The sequence below is a fragment of the Squalius cephalus genome (assembly GCF_949319135.1).
Source record: "Squalius cephalus genome assembly, chromosome: 22".
NCBI classification, from domain to species: domain Eukaryota; kingdom Metazoa; phylum Chordata; class Actinopteri; order Cypriniformes; family Leuciscidae; genus Squalius; species Squalius cephalus.
In genome coordinates, this window is record NC_137143.1 from 26,859,658 (window position 1) to 26,877,451 (window position 17,794).

Here is a 17,794-nt window from a genome sequence, read left to right on the forward strand (position 1 = left end):
TCCAAGAGTCAGTCTCAGAGAGCTCGTGAAATGTTAACGCTATAGGGGCGTGCACCTCTCCTTAATGTTTTCTACACAAACGGTTCCCCCAGAGAGCAATACATTTCAGTACGGTTATTTTAATCCTTCTGCTTACAGACAGGAAATGGAATAATAACAGGAAAACAGGAAGAATCACAAGACACGCTCCAATCTGCACACTTAGATTGGGAGATTTCATGGAAATGTGCCTCTCCAAGGGCTCATATTTGATTTCCACTCGGCCAGAGTGTGTTTTTACTCGGTAGGACACATGGCACCTGCTCAGTCGTGTGCAGCCCAAAAGACAAGAAGCAACTGCTGTTTTAGATAGTTAAAGAAATTATGATATAAAGCGTGTTAAGTCTTATGAAATGAAAGAACATGACAAAAACAGGATGACAATTATCCCACGGCAGTGCAGCTCTCTTACTTTAAAGAATAAATGTCAAAGTTCACTTTGCCATTTGAGATGTTTTGCATGATATCTAGTACAACATATTATGAGACATAGCTTCTCTATCCAACATCAAGAACACTTAGCAACTGAAATAAAATAAAATAATAGTAACTATTAAACTGTGTTTCAGCTTCTGTGTTGGTGCTTCCTTTATGGAGCTTATTAAATGTACGGTTAATAGCAGATGCATTAACAGATATAGGCCAGCTTCACAATTGATGTAGGTCACAGATACATTTACAAAATTATTGGGATAGGATCATTTCTGTCTCCAATTATGAAGAGTAAATCTAATAGCTGTTTGAAATAAATGTCACACGTTTTTTGTGTGCGCAAAATTTACCCTTTTTATTCGGCAGAGACGTAAACAAAAATGAAACATAAAAAGTTGAATCAGTCTTTGGAAGAGTCAAAAGTTAATTGTCACCCATGGAAAATCTTGAAGTCAACTTTGTCTCTAATAGAATTGTCTCTCTCAATTGCCTACTTGATTTAATCAACAAAGTATCATGAAAATAAAAGAAAATCCAAACAGGGAATCATGAAGATACAATATAAAACAACAACAACAACAACAACAACAACAACCACAACCAACCAACCAACCAACCAAACAAACAAACAAACAAACAAACAAACAAACAAACAAATAAATAAATAAATTAATTAATAAATTAATTAATTCAATAAAAAAAAGTCTCAACCGGGTCTCATGAAAATAAAATGTAAAATATCTCAACAGGGTATCATAAAAATAAAATAAAATGGTTTCAAACAGGATATCATGCTGTCTTCATAAATAATAATAATAAAAAAATAAGTGTCAAGAGAGAAGAGAGTGGCTCAATGCCATAGGCTGTTCAAGCACACCAAAATAAACCATGTCCAGACAGCATCACACCACCCAGTCATGGTTTATTTTACTACATGTAATGTTATGACTTTATTTTTACCACTTGTATATATACTCAGAACACACAGACACAAACATCAGTAGATAACTTCAAAACCAAAACACAGGGGCATTTTGAGTATACAGTGCTTTTCACAAAACTAAAAGTGCCAAAGCAGATTTATAAATGCTGAAAGAAGCTTAATAAACAGGAAAAACACCAATAGCAGGCAGCTTGAACCTTTGCTAATACACATACAAATATAAGAGAACATCAACTGAAAGCTGAAGTTGCTGGGCATTAACTGGATTGTTTGACGTCTGAAAGTGTCATTAACCGGGGAGTTCCGTCTCTTTGATGTGCTAGTGGTTTGTAGGAGTGCTAACTAAGTAAACGCAGGTCAAAGACAATGGAAAGATCTTGTGGAAATCTTTGCACTACCCATCAAAGACCAGTTTGGGAGTTTGGGGCTTTCCTCTGTGGTATAGTTTTGAGGATTTTGCAACAGTTAGTTGACTAAAACCCTGAGAATTTTAAAGCAAACTGAGATTGGATTTGAAGCTTGAACAGCATTAATCAGCCAATCGTTTCCATCTGGTTTTAAGTGGTTATTGTTAGGGTTGGGAGAAAGGAATCATGTTCCAGGAGTCAGGACCAACAGAAAAAAGATGTTGATCCAGGAACAATTTTACTTGGCCAAATCATGGTCTCTTGAATATGGAGCGATTCACTTTGTTTTCTGTCGTTTCTCTGTGTTCATGTTGAAAAATGGCATGATCGGAGGACGAGAGAGCAGCTCATCGATGTCTGTCATCAACAGTTACTCTTTCCGAAACAGAGTGGGAAGTAATGCACACCCCTTAAATCTGCACTCTCGAACTAGGCCTAACTCCCTTTTCTAGTTTCACAAGAATGCACGACACGTAAGTGAAATATATAGTAAGATATCACATTCCAGCATTCATGGAGTTTTTCTGTATTATTAGGCCTATTATTTAAATTGTGATTTATGGGGTTATGTGGTACCAACCTGGGCTTTTAATCAGTTTCATAAAAATCAATTTCATTAACAATCAACTTATTGTGGTTGAAGTCTTTTTTTCTTTTCAGTTCAAGAAAAAAACAAAAACATTTAGCTGCAGGAACATTTTAATGTCAGAAGTGCCTGAGTTGCACTGATGTAGTGGTGCATAAGACCAAAAAAGTTGGAAAACACTATGAGTACGTTCAGTGTAACATCAATGATATTTGCTTGGTGACGAAGAAAGCAACATCTCGACTGAATCCTCCAGCTGCATTGTTCAGACAAGTTCCCGTCACTGCTGATGTGGAGAGACAGAGGGAGACTGGTTAAAAGTAAATCGCCATCACTTCCTTCCTGTTTCCTTTCATTCAGATTTCCTGTGAACTTGTAGACAAACAAGCCACGATTTGATTCACAGGGTCCCTATGCAGTGTTCACCGATTCCTATATTGAGCAGAGGATATCTAATGGAGTCTCTTATGCTCATCAAGGCTGCATTTATTTAATTAAAAATACAGAAAAAAAATGTAATATTGTGAAATATTACTGCAAATTAAACTGATTTTGTTTTTTTGGAAATTTATACCTGTGATGGCAAAGCAAAATTTACTCCAGTCTTCAGTACATGATCCTTCAGATATAATTTTAATATATGCTGGTTTGATACTTAAGAAACATTTCTTATTATTATCAATGTTGAAAACAGTTGTGCTAAAGTTACTTGTAAGGGTTAATGCCCGACGAGGTGTCCATTGTCAGGTATTAATGGACGACGGCGAGGCGTGAACTGTCCAACGCGCAGCGGAGCCGAAGTCCGAAGTCCAAGGGCATTAACCCGCTTATACCATGGTCACTTGCCAAATAACACATTTTTAAAACATTAGTTTATATTTTAATTAGTTTTACAATCGAAATCTAAAATTTTTACAAACAATAACTTGGTTTCCCTGGTTACGCCTGACGGTTTATTTACTAGGTGTCGTCTATCACTTTTTAATGGACACCCTGCAGCCAATCAGAATCGAGTATTCACCCAGACCGTGGTATAAATTATATTAATTGTTGAATCCGTACAGTTTTTTTTCAGGTTTCTCTGATAAATAAAAAGTTCAAAAGAACATTTATTTGAAAAAGAAATCTCTTACTGTCACTTGATCACTTTAAAGCATACTTTCTGCTCAATAAATATAACATTTATAATGTCTGTTTATAATATATTTAAATGATAAACCTTCCTGTACTTAAGATGTGTAGTCTTTGTCTCCACGTGGTTCATTCAGAAACGTAGCCCTCGTCACCTGCATAATCTGTGACACAGACAAACACACAAGTTGTTGCATGAAAACACAAGATGTGTATAGCTTGAGTATAGAGTGCACAAAGCCACCAGTCTGGCTGTAACTTGACTGATGTCTCAAAGTTGACACAAACATACTAATTAGTTCTGCATGACAGTTTTGATCCTCGGCTGTTTTGCCGGACTGCCTCAAGTCAGTCTGCAACCGGTTTGTCCCCTTATATAATTCCAGTGTGGCTGTGAGCTCTGCTGCATGTGAACTCAGTCTTGAAGCACAGCCAGAACCCAGTGTGATATCAGTGCTATGTAATATTTCAGGTATGACTTGTGACTAGTTGCTAGACTGTATCTGTGTGTGCACCAACAGTTCATTGGTGCACTTTAACAAAAAACAGTAAATGGAAAGGTCATGACATGATAGTGGACTTTGATTTGACAGAAACGTCTTCATCTGTCCCGGAGAAAGAAAGTGACGTTATAGATCTGACATGTGCTTGTGAAGTCTCATGTTGAATTCTCATTACACCTGCTGAGCTATAATTAAAAATGTACATTCCTCTGAAGTTTGATTATGCAGAAAAAAACCTGTTTGATCACAACCCGAATGACTTTTTGTAATCTTCCATGGAATTCAAATTAAATGTATATATATATATAATATTAATGCTCACCAAGACACAGTAAAAATACATTATTGTGAAATATGATTAAAATTGAATATAACTGTTTTGTATTTGAATATATTTAAAAATGTATCATGTATGATAATGGCAAAGTTGAATCAATCCAGTAATATTTTTGCGTTTCCCTGTGGATTCTGCGATCACCTGTTGCGTAATGATTTTGCGTCCGCATGACTCCCTCTGATTATCATTCTGAGAACGTTGCATCATGCTTGCAACTGCTTGATATAATCTAGACGCACAATGAGCATTATATCCTGCAGGTGCGATTCTGACTGTTTTCAACATTGATAATAATAAGAAATGTTTCTTGAGGAGCAAATCAGCATATTAGAAGGATTTCTGAATGATCATGTGACACTGAAGAGTAATGATGTTGAAAATTCAGCTTTGCCATCATGGGAATAAACATTTCAAAATATGTTAAAATAGTGTTTCACAATATTACTATTTTACTGTATTTTGATTCATTAAAAAAAAATTAAGTAATATTATTAACCCCAAACTTTTCAAATGCATACTAAGTTGTTGAGTTTCTATTTATGTTGCATGTTCTGATAACGGAAAGGACTGAGTGGAAAAATATTAACACAGCTGGATTTTAATTTTTTAATTTTTTTTGCAGTGCTGAGTGATGGCACAGCTGGGCAACATGATTCGCTGAAAGAGTTTGGTCATTGTGTTAACCCTGAATAACAAACAATTAGCCACAATCTGTCCCTAGCTAATGGGGACACAGTGTGCAACCTCCTGGGAAGCTCAGGGAAAGTATTGGACTGTCAGCATGGAAAGATCCATTAAAAACACTGTCCATTCATTTAAAAAAAGACTGTCTAACTGTTTAGCCGACAGCGATTTGCTTGAAATAGGATGTAGCAACAGCACCCACTTCCCCTGCACACCCTCAACGCAAACGTGCTAAACATGCATTCGGTAAACAAGAGAACACGGACTAAAAATAGAGCCCAGTCTTTCAGCTGTGGGCGCTGACTTCAAGGAAAAATGTTTTGGGATAGGGAGAACAGCTGGCGTCTGTTTCTCAGTATTTGTTTCTTGCTCTCTAACAGAGAACGGAGTGGAAGGGATGAGTCGGTCCCCAAGCTGGTTTCCACATGCTGACTGAGACTCATTAGTATCCACGCAGCGCTGCCTTTCTTCGGTCATTGGCTCGAACACAGCCCACGGGCCCTTAATGACAGATGCACAATGTTCTGATTTATAGCTAAGATGAGAGTTAGGGAATAAGGGATGGAGTGAGACAAAGGAAGGAGGAGTTGAAGGGAGTATGGAAGCTTTGGGAGAGGGACTGATGCAAAACAGGAACCACAGAACAAGTACAGGAAATAAAGGAGATAAACAGGTGTGATAGAGGACAGTGTAGGCGCCAAGGCATGCAGCTATTCCAGATTCCATGTTCTGCGATGCATATCTCTATTTTATGATCATAGAAATCGTACCATATAGTGCAATATTGTTGTAGTTGTTGTTGTTTATTTGGTAAGTAAACTACTGTTCAAATGTTTGGGGTTAATGCTTTTGAAAAAATGTTTTATTGATATTTATTGATAAAAATACAGTAAAAACAGTATACTATTGTGAAATGTTTTCTGTTTGAATATACTTGTAATTTTACAGTCTTCAGAAATCATTCTAATATGCTGATTTGCTGCTCAAGAAACATTTATTATCATTCACCGTAAAAAAAAAAAGAAGATTGCTGTTGTCACAACCTAAAATGCAGTGTTGTTTCAACTTAAAAAGTAAGTGTGCATGCTTGACAAATTTTAAGTTCAGTTAACTTTAGTGTAGTTTACTTAAGTTGGATTTTTAAGTTATCTCAACAAATTTTAAGTTGTTATGACTAATTGCAGCAACGTAATTAATGTTAAAAACAGTTGTGATGCTTATGGCAAAATAAATTAATTTTTAATATTTTTTAAATAATTTTTTCAGGATTCTTTGAAGAATAAATAGTTCAAAAGAATGTTTTATGTAGCAATGGAAAAGTCTTAACTGTCGTTTTTGAACAATTTCATGCATCCATGCTGAATAAAATTATTTCTATTTTATTTTATAATACTTCCCCCAAACTTTTGTGGATATGTATATTATATGTATATAATATGTATATTATACATATATATTACATATATTATTTTTTTATAACCATTAATATTGTCTCAGTTTAAATTTGAATGTTTCTTGTATCAGTTAATGGTGTCTGTCTTCTCACATAATGACATTTTTTCAACTCAAATCAATATTTCATGTCCTTTTATTTAGTAGCTGTGAAATAAGTGATGGTATACAGTCAGCTAGACATCATCGCAAAATAAACCCCTTCAGATCACCTGATCACCCAGCCTGGGATTATTTTGTGATAATAACCATCTGAATACATTTTCCATTACTTAATTCATTTTTGCGAACGTTAATGTTTATAAATCAGGGTTATTAATGAGGTAAAAAAAAAGACCATAAAAATCAAAATAGCCGTTTGAGCAGATGCAAATAAGGCATTAATTGTTCACTCTTCAAACAGGTTTCTCTCCTCTGTAGAAGTACCAAAGGAAACTACATGTTCTCAGATCATTCAACACCTCAAAATTACACCAACACGTGGCTTGCAACACTCTTTACAAGCTGTAAGCTTTGAGCAACTCTATAACGGTCTGCAATCCTTCCTCTTTTTCTTACGAGCCGTACTTTTGTACCTCCGGTGGTCTGAAAAGCTCAGGCCACTGCACAGAGCGTAAACAGGAAGTGGATGTGGAGGTTTGAGGGCTCTGGGGACTCGAGATCAAGACCAGCAACAGCAGAGGGGAAATTAGCCCGACAGCTAGCAGATAGTCAAAAAACAACTTCAGTCCATCTGACGAATGACTTGAGCATTAGAGGAATGTCTGTGAAACAATGGCTTTGAAGGTGATTTAGCAAACAAAGGAATTTTTCCATGATTTTCCTTTGGCAGGGAGAAAGGCAGGTGAGAGCTGCTGCTGGGTCAAACTGGACTGTTAATTAGGTCATTTCAGATGCCATAATGTTTGTACACGTTTGTGTACAACATTGAGTCGTGCGTGAACATTTAACAATGTTAACTAGATTTTTACATTCTCTGTAAGAGTGATTACCACGATAAAGCTATATGCAGTTTTTTAGTGATTTGCTTTGCAGATGCTTGGGTGATGGCATTGATAAGTGGTTGCTAGGGTATTTGATGGTTGCTAGGATGCTGCTAGGTGGTTGCTAGAGTATGGTGTTGTTATTTGGTTCATAAGGTGTTCTTATGGTTGCTGCTAAATAGTTGCTAGGACACTGCTAAGTGATTGCTATGATGTTCTTGGTGGTTGACAAGGTGTTTTAGTGGTTACCAGGGTGTTCATGGTCGCTAGGGTATTCTGGTGATTGCTAGGGTGTTGGGAATTGGTTGATAGAATGTTCTGGTGGTTGCTAGGACTCTGCTAAATCGTTTCTAGGGTGCGTTTCAAGGGTGTTGCCAAGTGGTTGGTAGGGTGATCTAAATAGATGCTTGGGTGTTCAGGTGGTTTCTATGGTGTTCTAATTGGTTGCTAGGGCATTGCTAGGGCAAGTGGTTGCAAGGGTACTCTGGTGATTACTAGGGTGTTCTGGGTGGTTTCTATGATGATTCCTAATGGTTGCAAGGGTATTTTGGTGATTATTATGGTGTTCTAAGTGGTTGCTATGGCGTTGCCAAGTGGTTGCAAGAGTATTCTGGTGATTATTAGGGTGTTCTAAGTGGTTGCTAGGGAGTTGCCAAGTGGTTGCAAGGGTGTTATAGTTGTTTTCTATGATGATGTCAAGTGGTTGCAATTATAAGAATGTTCTAAGTGGTTGCTAGGGCGTTGCAAAGTGGTTGCAAGGTATTCTAGTGATTGCTAGGGTGTTCTATGTTGTTTATATGGTGTTGCCAAGTGGTTGCAAGGATATTCTGGTGATTATAAGTGCGTTCTAAGTGGTTGCTAGGGTGTTGCCAAGTGGTTGCAAGGTTATTCTGGTAATTGCTAAGCTGTTTTCGGTGCCACCCCGCCAGAAGACTCTACAAGTCTATGATATTCCATGGCTCAGGTCTCTCCTGGAATCAAACACCTTAAAACCTCACCTTAAAAACACATTCATCATTAATGTCTGTAGCACAAATAGCACAGGATGATTTATGTTTCTCATGTTTTCACTGCTTTTTACTATCTAGCTTCATAAGTAGTTTTCCATGCTGCTATTTTGTACCAACTCAGAAGACAAATCACACCGCAGGGCTTGAATGCACCTTATACATATTTAATTTTTAGTTATGACTCATTTCTATTACTTTGTGTTGTTCACATTCATACATGTTCTTAATTTAAAGTCACACCCAACATGTTGCAAATACATTTTCTTTTACCAGTGTGACAGGTTCAATGTTCATTGAACTGAATAACTGACGTTTTCACACCCATCTCACATGCACTGCCTGCACTAGAGTCATGCACACATGACTTCCCTCAGCCAAACACTTCTCTCCCATTAAGTCAGATTAGTGTGTTAACTGTTTTACAATCCTTGAGCTCGTATTCAAGGCTATAAACTTCCCCCCCAAAAAAAGCCAAAACATAGAGCACTGGGTGTAAATGTCAGTGCCAGTGGAAATTCGCATTTACCTTTATGCCAGCTGCAACTCCTGGAGCGAAAACACAAGCAATTCCTGTAACAGAATACTCAGAGAGGGTAAAATGAGTTATTGTTTTTGGATGAATACAAGGGCCTCATGGCCAAAGGAAGCTAAAGTGGGAAATGCCCTAGATCTGCCAACATTTCAAAACAATAAGAACTAAATCTGACTGACTGTATAGCCTTCAAAACGTCCTGCTGGTTTCCAAACAAAAAAATAGCCAGTACCTTTTTCCACACATTTGATATGTAGTTTATGTAATACTAGTTAATATGTATGACAGTTGATTTCGGGAATGCAGACAGTCTTCATGGAGACAGAGCCGTTTCAGCTCCCAGCGGACCGATATAGTGTTACGCCTCCACTAAATATGAGAAGCCACTGTAACAAATTGGGTTCAACTGTCCCTGGCAGTCACTACTGGTAGTCTGTGCTTTGCCTTTGAGCACAGCCCTTTTTTTCACACTACTGCCCCAAGAGAGAAGTGCTGATGATGTCACTAAGTGAGATATTATGTGTCATACACACTTTCAGTATTCGCAGAACTACAGTTACACCTCCAAAAATAATGTTTATAGTAACTGAAACACAAAGTTCACAGACACTCAAACACCACGAGACAGCTGCACACTGAAAAGAAATCCCTCAACACCTGCTACATGATCAGTTCCTCAAATGATCTCACAAACATGTATATGTTGCTAGATTTGACACTGAGAAATGGTGCATGACTTGTATTTGAGGTCTTAAATTGGAGTTTAGTCCCAATTCCCAAATTGGCTTTTTTGTAATTATGTAATACAATAAGAATTCCTGTTTTTAAAGAATTAGTCCACCCAAAATTGAAAATTCTGTCATGATTTATTCACCTTTTTGTTGTATATTTCCATTAAACACAAAAAGACCTGAATGTATTTTGTGTAATATTTACACCACTTCTATTATTGATTGCTATCAGGATATGAAGAGAATTGGCTACCCAACCTTTAAGAGATGATTTTAGAAAGTAGCATACAAAAAAGTGCTTTGGTTTAAAAAGCTTAGAAAGAAAACACAACTATAGTAGAGAGAGTAAAACTAGCAGAAACCAGTGAGACCCAGATGAGGTCTGTCAATGTTTCTTAACGTCACATGCCAGGACTCCTCGCTGAGCGGCCATCTGTAACATTACATGGTGCTTCAGAGCAACTTGGCCGCATTTTGATTCACTCACACAAACACATAGAGAGAAAAAAAAACAGAAAAGATCTCTGTGGAGAACAAATTGTAAAACTGGCATCTTCTTCAGCAAAGCCAAGATCATAAGGGTCAGAAATAATAAAAGCTGACTCAGCAAACTCAGAAAATGTGTTTCACAGGGAGTTTCACAGCCTTTGTATACCAACTTTCCTGATGTTTCTCAGATATTTATACATGAAACTGTATAATTATTTTCATATTTTGGGTATTCCTCAAAGGATCGGCATTGATAATTGGGGATCCTTGGCCGCAAGAAGTTTGAAAACCACTGCAAAGTCAAAACACTGAGATGAGATTTCATGAACTCAGTTCGCATGAATGCATTTGAACGCTGATTTAATTTACACATGACTAAATTAAATTACATTCATATCAACCCGATGGCACTCATAAACAAGAAAGATGAAGCCACCAAAACTGGGCCATTCTGAAACTGGCCTTTAGTGAAAACCCTCAATGTATCTATTCCCATCCTAAAAAAGTCTGTTTTTATCCATTTAATCTCTCCAATCTAGGGTTAATATTATTTAAAAATCACCTCAAAAAATCTTTTTAACATGTGTCCTAGTCGCACTTGACCTCTTTTATTTGGATATGAAGAGAAAAGATCATGTTCTCAGTCACAGTCACTCTTCAAAACATATAACTGGATGATGTAACCCGTTAGAAGTAGAAAATCGCTATAAAATCTTTCACATCTGTCTGCTACAAAGCTGCGTTTCATCTACTCGCAGTGTTTGTGTAACAGGTTCTTGCACTTAAGCCCCTGTCTGAATACATCATGACTGTGTTTATAAAGCGCCTACTTCTCTTCACCGCAGTAATGAAACAGAGACAGACCTGAGCTGCTTTGTCAACACCTTATGCACAAGCAGTGGAGTAACTGAACCATTATGGGCTTAAGAACAGCATACTACAGAAACACTAAAGCAAAGTTCACTGGCTCATAGAGTAACACAAAATGTGCCCAATAAACAGGAAAATAATACAGTACAATGTCCAAAAGACCATGGTATTTTCTGGTAAGTGATAGCACAGGAGAACTACACATTCAAGGATTTTATGGAACGCCTGTCTGACAATCATTGCTTAATTTCGAGGAATTGGAAGGTTACAAAATTATCCAAGATGCAAACTCTCAGAATGCAAACTCTCAGAAAGACACACACCCACACACGCAGACACAAACACAAACAAACAAAAGCATTTCCCTCAATAGATTTTGAGTGCTTTCTTGTCTGCTGTCATACATGGTATACACTGTTTCAAAATAACAAATAGGTTTGCTAAGGCAATCACTATTATTTTTGTGCATATATTGTTCAATCCCTTGACCCAAACTTCAATGCATAACTCGCCTCAACGTTTCTGCTACAGATATGAATGAGAATCACATGAGAACATTTTTACCTGATAACAGAATGAGTCATTCATTAGCAAGTACTCACATTCATCCTCACATTAGTTTTACCACTTTAAACTGCTCCGAGGTGAATCCAGATGTTGAACATTCTTTAACACATCTGTTAAATTGGAAATAAAGGGGTAACTGTACCATTGGCCAAATGATTTTGTTATGAATTAAAATTATTCACACATTTATCAAAGGTTTACACAAAGGATTGGGTCCTGAATACAACACATACAACACAAACCAACAAATGAATAAAGCACAATACACATAAAAGTAATAAAGACAATTTTTGAGATTATTCCTTTATGACAATGCCAGCGGCAACAATAAAACCTGTAATGCGCTCCATTACGAGCATGACATTGCTTGTGTTCTGTGCAGTGCGTATTTATGTGTACCTGATGCAATAACATGTAACAAAAGCACATGAAATGAAAAACTAGAAATCAAAAATGAGGATACAGAAGTAATCTTCTATTATAATCCATTCATCTTGCTGCAATACAAGTGGTTTGTTACTCAGTGCTTTTAGATGCTGATGCAGAAGCATATTTACATCACAGGAAAAATAAAAATATAAATAAATAAATAAATATTTATTTAAATATTTAAAATAAATAAAATTAAATAAAATTAAATTAAATTTATTTCATGAAAATGACCAGCTGATATACATTCCCTTTTGAAACACCCATTTTACACCAGCCAAAGCTGGTCAGGCTGGTATGTTGGCTGGTTTTAAACTGGTTTTAGACACTTTTCAGCTGATCAGGCTGGGAGACCATTTCAAACTAGCTATTTCAAACTATAGCTGCTGTTATTTTGCTGTTATTATTACCATTCTGGGGGAAAAATGGTAACACTTTATTTTGATGGTCCCTTTAAGACATTCTGTTAATTATAAATAATGTTGCACCTACATGTCAACTACCAGTCATTAGAGTATTATCTGCTAACATTTTATTGTGATGCTCCCACAACAGACATTCTACTGACTATAAGTAACTTTACAACTACATGTCAACTTATTCTCCTAACCCTAACACTAGTCTACTAATACTCTAATGAGAGTTAGTTGACAAGTAGATGCAACGTTATTTATAGTCAAAATTACTAGTTCACTGGTCATAGCTGCTTTAATATGGTTTAATCAGTCTGGTGTTTAGCTGGTCATCCAGCTGGTCTTCCAACTTAAAAAACTGGGTAAGAACAGCTTTGGCAAGGTAACTTTTTGCTGTCATACCGAGAAAACTTGTTTTGATTTTTCACGATTGAAAAATGAAGAGCGAGAGAGAAAAGATGGTGGTGACATCTGTACACAGTCATTTACCTCTCTACAAGGGCAGCGATGTAAATAAATTAGACGGCAATAAGGCCTGAAATCTGCAGCTAAAAACAACCTATGTCCCAGATCCCGGCCGTGCTCCCAACCGCACGAACGCTTACTAAAACAAGACCGCTCTGGGCCTGGCTATTGTATTTTAGTTATTTTTATCAGCATAGGGGCTGAGCATGTGGCCTAAAGTCATATTCTACCGTAGTTACATAACCAAAAATAAACAGCAGACAAATAACATGACCTGATACCACACACACAATCACCACATACACTTGATCTGAGCTCACATCCTAATTTTATCAGAGCTCATCAAGTTGTTTAGCAGCTAATGACCACATTCTCAATGGATTTAAAGCCATGGCACAGGAGGACATAGTTTAATTAACGCCTAAAATCTTGTTCAGATGCCCATGACCTACATATGGTACTGTACAATCTCATTAGGGAGAGGGGTTATATAAACACATGGAGCTGATAATAGAGCACACTTTCAAGTTTGAGAAATCAGTGGAGTGCATCCAAAAAATACTCTAGAGAGTAAGAGAGATCTTGCCCAAAAGATTCAATCCTTTTTTTTAATGGAAGCTTGTTTCCGTAACGGAATAAAAAACAAAAATAAAAAAGGTAGACTAATTGTGACATTTCATCTCAAAATTCTCTCATAATTCTCATAATCTTTTTCTTCGCAATTGAAAGTTCAACTGAAAATATCTTCCAATTTGTTTTGTTTTCTTGCAATTATGACTTTTTCTCAGAATTGCGAGGAAAAAAAAGTCTGATTTGTGAGATAAAAAGTCACAGTTCTCAGAAGAATTGTCCAAATTGTGAGATATAAACTTGTGTGAGAAAAGCCATTAAAAAATTTTTTCGTGGCTAAAAAAAAAACAGAATAGTGAGATATAAACTCAGAATTCCAAGAAAAGTTGGCGCCAATAGCCTCGTGGGCAAGTGCGCCGACATGTAGCGCCGTTGTGCTTCAGGCGACCTGAGTTCGAGTCCCGGCTTGTGGACCTTTCCTGATCCCGTCCCCCCTCTCTCTCCCACCTCACTTCCTGTAGCTACTATCCTATCCTAATAAAAAAAAAAATCCAAGAAAAAAATTCTAAATTACCTTTTCTTTTTTTTTTATTCCATGGCGGAAACAAACTTCCTTACATTTCCTTCCTTTTCACAATCTAAACTTGTAAATCTAAGTATATAATCATGGCTTCAAGGCTGCACTTTGAACTGATATGACCTATTTCTAGTGTAGTATGAAGGCCAAATAGGGTCAGATCTGAGAAATCCCTCAGCTTTTATAATAACAGTCCCTAATGCTGCACACCCCAGACATCCTATTTTTACACAGGTTGTACATCATCCTGGCTTCCATTACAGAAGCAAACACGTGCAATGTAGTCACAACACAGCTGGGGATTTTACCCCATTTGGCAACACACCAAAATTAGACAATAACTTTAGTTACACTTACTGCACCACTGAGGGCATCCATCCTCATTAGGATGGCATGAAATACCCCACTGTCATTGTTGGCGCCGCCCATCCATCTGTCGGCCTTGGGAATAGACTAAAGCTTGCAAGCCTTATTGTGACCAATTACAATGGTCAGTATAATTATTAACCTTATTATATAAATATTAAACTGCTTATTTTGAATGTAGAATATCCCATAGCGGTGGAAGAATGAAAAGAAATTAGCTGCTGGGTCAATTTAACTGTCAAAACAAATGATGAACCCCCTTCACATACCTACCCAGCACTGGGCCAATGTAACCCAATGTTGGGTAGTCTGTGCCAAACTAGTTAAAACTGGATAAATTTGTCAATGGTCATTTTGTGCTCTGTACTGAGAGAAAATAAGGTTTGTATTACATTGTTTTCATATCAAATTATTTCTGTACAAATAGGGAAACGTCTGTATAGTCTCAAATTTGACTTTTTTTGTTTACATGTACGTCGCAGCTAAGGTCTGCTTGGAATGCTAGCCTTCAACGCCATCATGGAATTTTCACTTCCCGCCAAACGAATGGCGCGACGCCACATCGCTGTCATATGTAACGAAGTTGCCGCGCGCTCCACTGACTATATAACAATCGGAGCGCTATTGATCTAGTGCGTTAGCATCGCGGCTGTGATCGCGCTATTCGTTTCACGGGTTGAAACTTAAATGTCTGACGGACAAGGTAAAGCTAACTTTGCTAAATGGAACAGCCTAATACCAGTTTTCTTCCCACCGATTCCCAGAGAATGCTCTTGCTGCCTCTGTCACGCCTAAAACGTTTACTAAATGTTTTTAAGTATGATTAAAATAATTAAATCATTTTTTTTATAGGAACTGTCCCTGTCTTATATAGCCTTAACAGAGAATTTAGAGTGCGTTTTTATTATTTAACCTTCAATTTCAGGTTGACTGACCCAGCAATATGCCACAACCCAGCAAATGGGTTAATGTATAAAACCCAACAAGCTAGGTCAAAATAACCCAGCACTGGATTGCCATATATAACTAAGAGATAATAAATAACCCAGTATTTCAGATGCTGTTGTGAAAACTCAACCAATTGCAAACCAAATCATTCAAAAAACACACATGCTGATCAATGTTAAAATGCAGCTGTCGCTTTCAGACTACAATGCATGTAGAGCTCTGCTGAGAGGATGCTGGGAACCTGAAAGAATACAGGCAACAAAGAGAAACCTGTTTTTGTGAGTCTCTCAAATCTGATGCAACCTACTCTTCCAGCCCTCCAAATACAATATAGACAAACACATTTTTGAATAATGTGTCCATTTTCTTCTTGATTGTGAACGTGTTTCTAACTGAGTAAGGAAAATATGCAGTCTACGCTTTTGAGCATTTCCAGCGATCAAATCACAGGCACAAATAAGAGCTGGTAGCAACAGTTAGTTTAAAAATAAAACACATGTGCAACAAGACAATTTAAAAATCTATTCTGGGCCAGACTGGAGGTGACTGATTATGTTCCGTGACGGGGTGTAATGACATCTAAGTGTCGCTCATGGACAGAGATGTATCTGGAATAGACATGTTTTTGGTGGGGGTCATGGGGACGGGCAGCTTGACTCACCATGAGTCGTGTTTAGTTGTTTTTCCTGCTTAATGCCCCTCTCACCTTGTCTCCCGAGAGCTTTAAATGCTCCCTGCAGGTTGTTGTCATATATCTGACAGCACATTATAGCGACTAATTCAATCTTATTGTGTTTGGCTCCAACAAGCTGTTTAAATTCAATTTCCTCCGCAGACCTTTTGCTAATGACAAATGTGTCAAATGATTACTGTAACATTGTCCAGTAAACATGCAGTGCTAACTGAGAAACTAACAAACAACAATGACATTCTTATTTATTGGATAGCTGGTATTAAAAAAAAAAAAAATGCTTAGCAGTAGATACAGCAGGTATCACTATGCACAGTACATTCCAGTCCCTTTTAATAATTGATGTTGCTTAAGGGTTCCATTAACATTTCTTTTAGAACTTTCAAGGAATAACGATGAGACATATCATTAAATAAAATAAAATAAACAAAAAATCAAAAGGTATGTTTCCACCGACTTTGAATTGGCCTTAACTAGCCTATATTACACTAAACAAACAAAAAATATATTTTAAATGCACATTTTCATCTGCAGCTCTATTTTTTCATCTCATTATTCAGTTCAAATCAATTAGTGAGAGAATCAGACTACACTATTGCACTACATGTTTTTGATTCACCAAAAAGAAGCAGCTCATATACACCACTGAGGGTCCTTGAAACACACATTACGTTATTCAATGTGTTGACATCATTTCCTCTGAAACAGGAAGACAGGGTATAACATATCGAACAGCTCCTCCCCTTTTTTAAAATAGCCCATAGCATTTAGTTTATATCACAGCTCGGCCAGAGCCGTTGAGCCCGGTAAAGCCATAGTTTCCTCCTAATCTCCAACCGTTTCTCCTCCATATCGCTTTAAAATATAGCATTCTGTGCAGATTTCAAATGGATCTGATACGTTTTCTGGTCTGAGCCGATTCACACATATGATCCGCTCTCGTGTCTCTGGACCGGAGCTGAGGCGGTTCACATGTGAATGTGAAACCAGACTTTATTTACACATATTTACACTGTCTGAATCGTTCTCTATCCCCATATATTATGCACTATGTGCCATTCACCATGTAGAAAATAGTAAATGTGTGAACAAATTACCAATTTTAGCCGCAGCTTCAGAGTCTATTTATAATGTAGGAGACGGGACACTTCAGATTCCAGAGCATTTGATTGGACAGAAAATCTGATGAGAAGCTGAAGAGTGATGCCATCAAAATCAAAAGAGACTGTAAAGGTCCGTTCACACCAAGAACGATAACTATAAAGATAACTATATTAGGTTTATTCTAAGCGCGTGCTCGTCTGCCACTTTAAATGCTTGAGTTCGTTACAGCAGGGTGGATTCTGATTGGCTGTTAATGTTTTTATCGTTCATCAGCTGGATAAAATTATTCTCAAAGTGATTCCAACAATATAGTTTCTCTGTGCCGTTATCATTATAGCTGTGGTGTGAACTATGCTATTCTTTAATATTGAAAACAATTTTTAGAACTATATCTTTATCGTTATCTTTATCTTAGTTATCGTCCTTGGTGTGAACGGGCCTTAAGTTTCGAATGCTTATATCTTCTAAATGTGAATGTTGTCATTGTTTTGGAGCACAGCTTATAGATAACATATTCATACTAAAAGCCAAAAAA

The 17,794-nt window shown here is 37.1% G+C and overlaps 1 protein-coding gene across 1 annotated transcript in view; it reads right to left on the reverse strand.

Moving 5' to 3' along the window:
* xxylt1 (xyloside xylosyltransferase 1) overlaps window positions 1-17,794 on the reverse strand; it is a 106,043-nt gene that overhangs the window by 2,492 nt on the left and 85,757 nt on the right. The window lies entirely within an intron of this gene.